A 7,257-nucleotide genomic window follows, 5' to 3' on the forward strand; every position below is an offset into this window, starting at 1 on the left:
ATGTCTATTCCTAAATATTTTATGTTAGAATTATTATCTGAACTTGAAAGCATAATAAATTATTTGCCAATTAGATTTGATTCAGAAAAGTTTATTAAACATTTACTCTGATGAAAGAATAATTTACATATCACCCAAACTGGTTCTCTTTAGGTCTTATGCTTAGTGCTTTGCTGTGAACATTAAACACTCAATAAATGTTTGTTAAATTAAATTAAATTACATTACATTAAAGAAGTTGCTTTTACTGCAGCTCACATGCCCTTCCATGATTAATGAATCATCAGTAAGTGAGAAATTAATGAGTATGATTTTCGTATCAGGAGAAAAAATGCATTTCGTTTTGGAGAGGGACAAAATTTCACAGCAGGAAGGAAGAGAGACAACTTGAGGAATTAACAGAAAGGAAGCTTGCAATTACAAGCTACTGACGTGGATAAATTCAAAATAGCTGCCAAAATCACTACCTGGGAGCTGACATCCACAGTGGTTTCAAGTTAATCACGGCTTCCAAGCTGGTTTGCTATACAGTTAGAAACAGAGACGAACTGAAAAATATATCCAAGACAGCTCCAAGCAGCTGAAGCTCAAGTTCAGACTTCCTATTGCTGCTGTTTGCTGTCACCTTGCCTGCATGGTTCTTGCTCATTCTTGTAATCAAAGACTCTGTGCACACAGTGAGAATCCTACACTAAATCTAGGCTGCCATGAATTGAAAGGATAGAAGTGCTAGAGAAGGATATTTCTTAAAATCCACATGACATTTTAGAAACTTACAGAAAATAGGGAAATTTAAGCAATCAGGCAATCAATGGGTGGAAGGGCACAGCATGGAGCAGCTGCTCATGAGGGTGGAATGTAATTATCAGTGGGAAGCAGCTATGGCCACAAGAAGTCTGTAGCAGCTAGCAAACAGAAAAAAAAAAAAAAGATGCAAAACCATCCTGCAATCTGGTAATTGGTAAATCTCGATAAAAATCAGGTTAAACCTGGATAATGATTAGGGAGAATAACAAATGATTGAGCAGTATGTGAGAAAAGCTAATCAACTATATATCCCTAGGTTTCATTTATATATATGAGTGCTCATATTTTTGGATATGTATGAATGGTATATATTTTTGGACTAATAACATCATTAACTTTACTTGGATGCCAATAAGTGAAAAATCATTCATAAGGTTGGTCTAATGTTCATTCAGCAAGTCTTGGAACTGTATTTCTCAATTATGAACACACAATATTAGACATGGATCATTGAAAAAAACGATTGAGATATAAGTCAAGTATCTACCACAATAAAGTATATTATTAATCCATCTTCATTTTTCTTCAATTATATTATTTGGAAAACAGAGAGGAAGAAAATATATATGAATTGGATGCCCACCTTACACTCAGCAACATATACCTGTCCTGCCAGTATCTGACCATTTGGAATTTTACATTAGTATTTCCATTGATGCTTTGCCATTAATGATAGCATCATGCAATGATGAATTACTAGATATAATTGACAGAGGATAAATATATAATTAGTAGTATTAGAAAATAATAAGCATGCCTAATGATAGGAAGAAGCTAACTTGAAGACTCATGACAAGGCAGGATCTGGCCCTCTCAGACCCTGTGGGTGTCTACCAGGGGAGGAAAGAGTACCTTGCTCCATTTCATGTATTCCATGAACACTGATCAAGGTGGTCAGTGAAAATGAGGGTCTTGGACTTTAATTAAGAATAACTTGTTAACATATGCATGTAGAAACAGAGAATAATGATGATATAAGTCATATCATTATCTCTACTAGCATTGTTTCATGACAAAACTCCTCTTTCACTCATGTTCTCCTGTTCTTCCCTTTTAGGTCTGGAAACAGGAGGTTCAAATCTCACTTGGTGTTAATGACCAGAAAAGAGGAGTGGTTGCAATTTTTGTTCAAAGTACATATGCAGATGGAAATAGTTTTCAGATTTGACAAAGAATGGTGACTTTATATTGGCCACTAATTTGACTTATTTGAAGTAAAGACAACAATGATCCCCTGCAAAAGTTTTTTTTTTCCTGACACTGCCAGTTAATTATATACTAACAAGTTTTCCATTACTGATGAAGTTATACCAACCACAGCAACCTTCACATTGTCACTGACATTTTAGCATTTCAAATTAAAATAAAATCTGTGTAAACTAATATCTTCAATTATCTCAGTATTCATTTATACATTGTATAAAGGCATCAGTATAACAACATTTTAAATGGGATTGTCTTAATTCTTTCTTGATTAAGACAGGATAATGTCAGCAGGCTTGGACTTGGTTAAAATTATTATAAAAATATGCATTTTATTTTACAATCTCATTTCTACAAATGATATAGACATGTAAATCCACTTGGAAAGTATAGGTTAACTATGGGGTAAAAATGCCAAATTTTATATAAAAGTAATTACCCCAAATAACTGTAACTATTTTTTAATATAGCATATTGCAATACTTAACTTTTCCTACTATCAACAAATTTCTTCCTTTATGTATGATTTTAGGTTTTACAGAGCATTCATTAGGCCAGCAATAGCTAATCTGGGCATAAAATAAACTAAAAATGTTTTCCCAGCCTCATAAATGTGCGTGCTGTTACATTCCTCACTAATTCAGAACAAGAAGACAGTCTGTTAGGTATCTGACAACTGAGTTCATTGGCATGAGGTCATGGGGTTTTTGAGGAGACATGTGAATTAGCTAAGAGCATGCTTTTGATTTATTAGCTGACTTCTGTGAAGACATATGAGCATTCTTGGTTCTTATATTCTGAGTCACTTTTGAGACAATCAGATGCCATGTTCCCTTCTCCCTTCCTTCTATTACTGGGCGAAAGGACAATCAGTCAGAGGAAATGTTCCGGAATCACCAGACTAAGAGGTTTCTTTTAGTCTGTTAAAATCTATATTTTGAAAGAGAAAATAAATAATGTATTGTACTTATCCTATGGACATTTGGATATGTGTGCTTCTGTTTTTAGTCAGATTTTATATCGAAAATATATAGTAACTAATAAAATGTCTCCTACTGCTGTAGTAAATTGATCATTTAAAAACAGTTACAGTTTATCAGATCATACAAACTACTAGAGCTCCAAAATAAAATTAGACCTCGAGAGACCAAACAAGCAATGGATAGATGCTTTAAAACCAGTTGGTAAACCATGATAGAGAATGGAAAAGAAGACGGCTTTGACCATCAGTGAACATTTACTTACTGCACACTCATCTGTGCTAAGGGAACGAACGTAAAGCAGCTCACTTGGATTGCTGGAGAGAAGCCTTCCTACAACCCATGTGGCAAAGGTAGGACTCAACAGCAGTTTGCAATAAAAAACACGTAAGCTCGGGACTAAAGGCACTGCCCAAGGTTTCCCAAATAGTTCTTCCCAGATTATGAATGAAATGTTGGCTCCTTGTCTCTATAGTTTGCAACCCTAAATTGTTTTTTCTCTCAGTTCAAAAACATGGTAAGTGAGCTATATTTTCTTAACTTCCATTTATAAATCTCTAAACTATAAATGGAATTCTCTACTGCTCCAGACATCTAGGAAGTGTGTGTGTATGTATTTACATATTATAATTATATACACACATAAAAGTGAAGATGTGAAAGACTGATGTTTGGTAAAGTAGACTTTTGTAGAAACTGGAAGCCAAGAGATTTTGGAATTTCAGAGATAACACTTTACATGTGATTTACCACTAAGAACATTTACTGAGTCACCCAGTTCATTTAGAATAAGAATACAAATACAATAGCCCCATTAATTATATTCTTCTTACTGCTATCTTTAAAAAGCTATCTTTTAAAAAAAAGAAGCCATTTCATTGTATGTAGTTCACTAATAGAATTACGGTAAGGAAGGGCACAGTGTTTCCATCGTTGTTCATGTTTCTTAGAACACTATAATTTACTGTGTTAGGAGCAATTCTGATACAAATATCATAGCTTGTATGGTGTGGTAAGTACCTTTGATTATTAAGTTATAGACATAACACCCTCACCTTGTTCTTAAATTGAGTCTCTGAACTCCTATCCACAAAAATCATAATCATGATAAATACCAAGTAGCATGGGACAGAAGAGACTGGCTTATATTTGTTTGTCTACCCATGATTATGCTGTACATTCCATTGTTATATTAGATTGAATCTGTCTGAAAATGAAAACATCAAAAATGTAGGATGATTCTATCAATATTTTTGAATATAAGATTAAATGCCTATGACCTGTACATTTTTATAAGACACTCCATGGGGTCATTGGTGGTTTAGAAGCTAGGCTGCACTAAAGCCATTTCTTTAATCCACTTCCTATATTGTTCCAAAGTACCAGGGGTTGGCCATGGGGGTTTACAAATAGGTGACAATAGGTGTGACCTGGTTGGAATGGGTGTGTCACTGTGGGTGTGGGTATAAGATCCTCACCCTAGTTGCCTGGAAGTCAGTCTTCCACTAGCAGCCTTTGGATGAAGACATAGAACTCTCAGCTCCTCCTGCTCCATGCCTGCCTGGATACTGCCATGCTCTTACCTTGATGATAATGGACTGAACCTCTGAACCTGTAGGCCAGCCCCAAGTAAATGTTGTTTTTTATAAGACTTACCTTGGTCATGGTGTCTGTTCACAGCAGTAAAACCCTAACTAATACAGAGGGGTACCAGGAAGTGAAATGGAGCTGAATCCTGTGTTCAAGGGGATAACAAATTAAGGGAGTGGGACTTTGGGACAAGATCCTACCCAGCTAAGTTTAGATTTGGCACGGTGGTACACACCTTTAATTCCAAGTCAAGCAGATCTCTTGAATTCCAGGTCAGCCTGAGACAGAGAAAGTTCTAGGTGAAGAAAAGCTTAAATCCAGGCATGGTGATTCACACCGTTAATCCCAGGAAATGGGCATGCAGATCTCTGATTTCAAGGTTAATCTACAAAACAAGATCCAGGACAGCCAAGTTTAGGCAGTGAAGGAGTTGAAAAAGAGGAAGCTAGTGATAATATAATAGAACAAGGAGGCCATGTATCAGCTCCTGCAAACAGCAGAACTTGGCAGCTTTAGCAATTTTTCTCTGGCTTTATATTCAAGAGGAGAAGGAGACTACTGAGAAAATTGATGCTGATTAGCTGGAGCTTAGAATTAGCAGTGATTAAGAAGATATGGGCATCACTGAGATGAAATCTTCTGGGAAGTTTTCTGGGAGCACAAAGAATCTGTGTTCCAGGTATAGCCAAGGTTGTAACTTATTCTGCAGCTGTATTTGGTAATGTGTAAGAGTCATCCAGGGATACTGGTTTTGAAGGCATGAAGGGGTCATAAAGAATAGCTAAGGATTGGCACTGTTTGAGGCCTTGGAAGACCATTAGTGAAGGTGTAGCCTCAGTTTTAGTTGGGCCAGGACTGAAGGAGTCGGGCAATGGAATTGAGGCTTAGCACCGTGAAGAGAGCCTATGAGAAGCTTTGAACAAGCCCATGGGGGCCTGAAAATGGAATGTGGTGGTTTGTATATGCATGACTAAGGGAATGCCACAATTAGAAGGTATGGCCCTTTTAGACTAGGTGTGGCTTTGTTGGAGTAGGTTTGTCACTGTGGGAGTGGGCTATAAGATCATCATCCGAGCTGCTTGGAAGTCAGTATTCTGTTAGCAGCCCTCAGATGAAGATGTAGAACTCTCAGCTCCTCCTGCACCATTATCTGCCTGGATGTGCCATGTTCCTGCCTTGATGATAATTGACTGAACCTCTGAACCTGTAAGCCAGTCCCAATTAAATGATGTCCTTGTGAGACTTGCCTTGGTCAATGGTATCTGTTCACAGCAGTAAAACCCTAAGACAACAATCAAATGTGTTTTTGTAAAACCAGTGACTAGGGAGATGTAAGCCTGGAATGGGGAAAGAATAGCTGAGGGCCTCACCCCTTGCTTCTAAGATAGAGGAAGATAGCCTCCAAATACAGACTGTGGGTGGTATCCAGGCATTGTATAAGTCCTCTGCTAACAAAAGTCAGGGGAAAAAAATGGAAGGGAAGGAAGAGGAGGGGAGGAGAGTAAAGGAAGGGAAAGGCAAGGAAGAAAGGAGAAGGACATAACGAGAGAGAGAAAGAAAGAAACCTCAACCTGACATCAGCAAATAGCAAACTACTAAACAACCAGTGAGCAAAAGGCCCACACAGCTCCGCTGAGCTTCAGAGAAAAACCAGGGCCTGCAGACACCTTGATTTTAGTGCACTGAGGCCCATCTTAAGATATAAAAATAAGAGTTGTTTTGAGGTGTTAACTTCACAGTAATTCTTTACAGCAGCAACACTAACAGAAAAAGATTGTACAATCAACTTTTTCTTAAAAGACCCAATTATATTGATTTAAGAATAATGTAATATGCTAATATAAATTTACCTTCTTAAAGTCAGCAATTTAAAAATATGTTAGAGGCATAAATCAATGTGTTCTTAACATTTTTATTGGTAAATTCTTTAGAGCCTAAAAACCACTAAAAGGCAAAAGGAGGATATAGGATGCCATTATTTTCTTTGTACTTTAAAGGTAAAAGATTAATCAATTTTTCTTCTTTAAATTCACATAGTAAATGAAATATATTAATTTTTTCAGTCCTTCTTAAAAGATCACAGTCAAGTCTTCATAAGATTCTTTGTACATCTGTAAGAATAATTCTAGGTTAAAAATATTAATGTGTTGAATTTACAAATGCAAAATATGATATGCCTTGCTTATTATCTTCATAGTGACCAAACAGATCCTTATTAGCTCCTAGAAATAGGCCATGCCTGTCTTCTCTTTGGCTTTTTTTCTCATTAACACTGTCTAGCAATATTCCTGGCCCAGGAATAAAACCCAGCTCAGGTTTTTGTTCAATAAATGAGTGGATATGTTTTTAAGGCAAGTTTTAAAATAATAAAAACAAGTTTTCTGAAACTACTAGCTCACTATAAAGTACACTATATAAATATATACTGAAATTATTTTAAATATTTTCAGCAGTAATTTTAAATGCTATGCTTCCTGGCATTCTTAAGAATCATCTAATATAATTCAAATTTCTCATGCAGCTGGGCTCTTTATTATTGAGATACTATGATGTGTGTTCATGAGACCTACTAAAACTCTTTGAACTAGAGATGCTTTCTGAAAATGTCTTCTCTAGCCATTATTGTGTGTGCACATTTGTGTGATATGTTTGTTTATATGTAATTGTTATTGTGTAT

At 36.2% G+C, this 7,257-nt stretch overlaps 1 long non-coding RNA gene across 2 annotated transcripts in view; it reads right to left on the minus strand.

The window, feature by feature from the left end:
• Window positions 1-7,257, minus strand: part of LOC147005684 (uncharacterized) — a 48,738-nt gene that overhangs the window by 39,858 nt on the left and 1,623 nt on the right. For both annotated transcript variants that reach the window (XR_015046796.1, XR_015046797.1), the window contains exon 2: window positions 4,816-4,965. This is a non-coding gene — a long non-coding RNA (uncharacterized LOC147005684). The remainder of the gene's footprint in view (window positions 1-4,815; window positions 4,966-7,257) is intronic.

Source organism: Mus caroli, unplaced genomic scaffold (assembly GCF_978045245.1).
Source record: "Mus caroli unplaced genomic scaffold, Mus_caroli_1 scaffold_3, whole genome shotgun sequence".
NCBI classification, from domain to species: domain Eukaryota; kingdom Metazoa; phylum Chordata; class Mammalia; order Rodentia; family Muridae; genus Mus; species Mus caroli.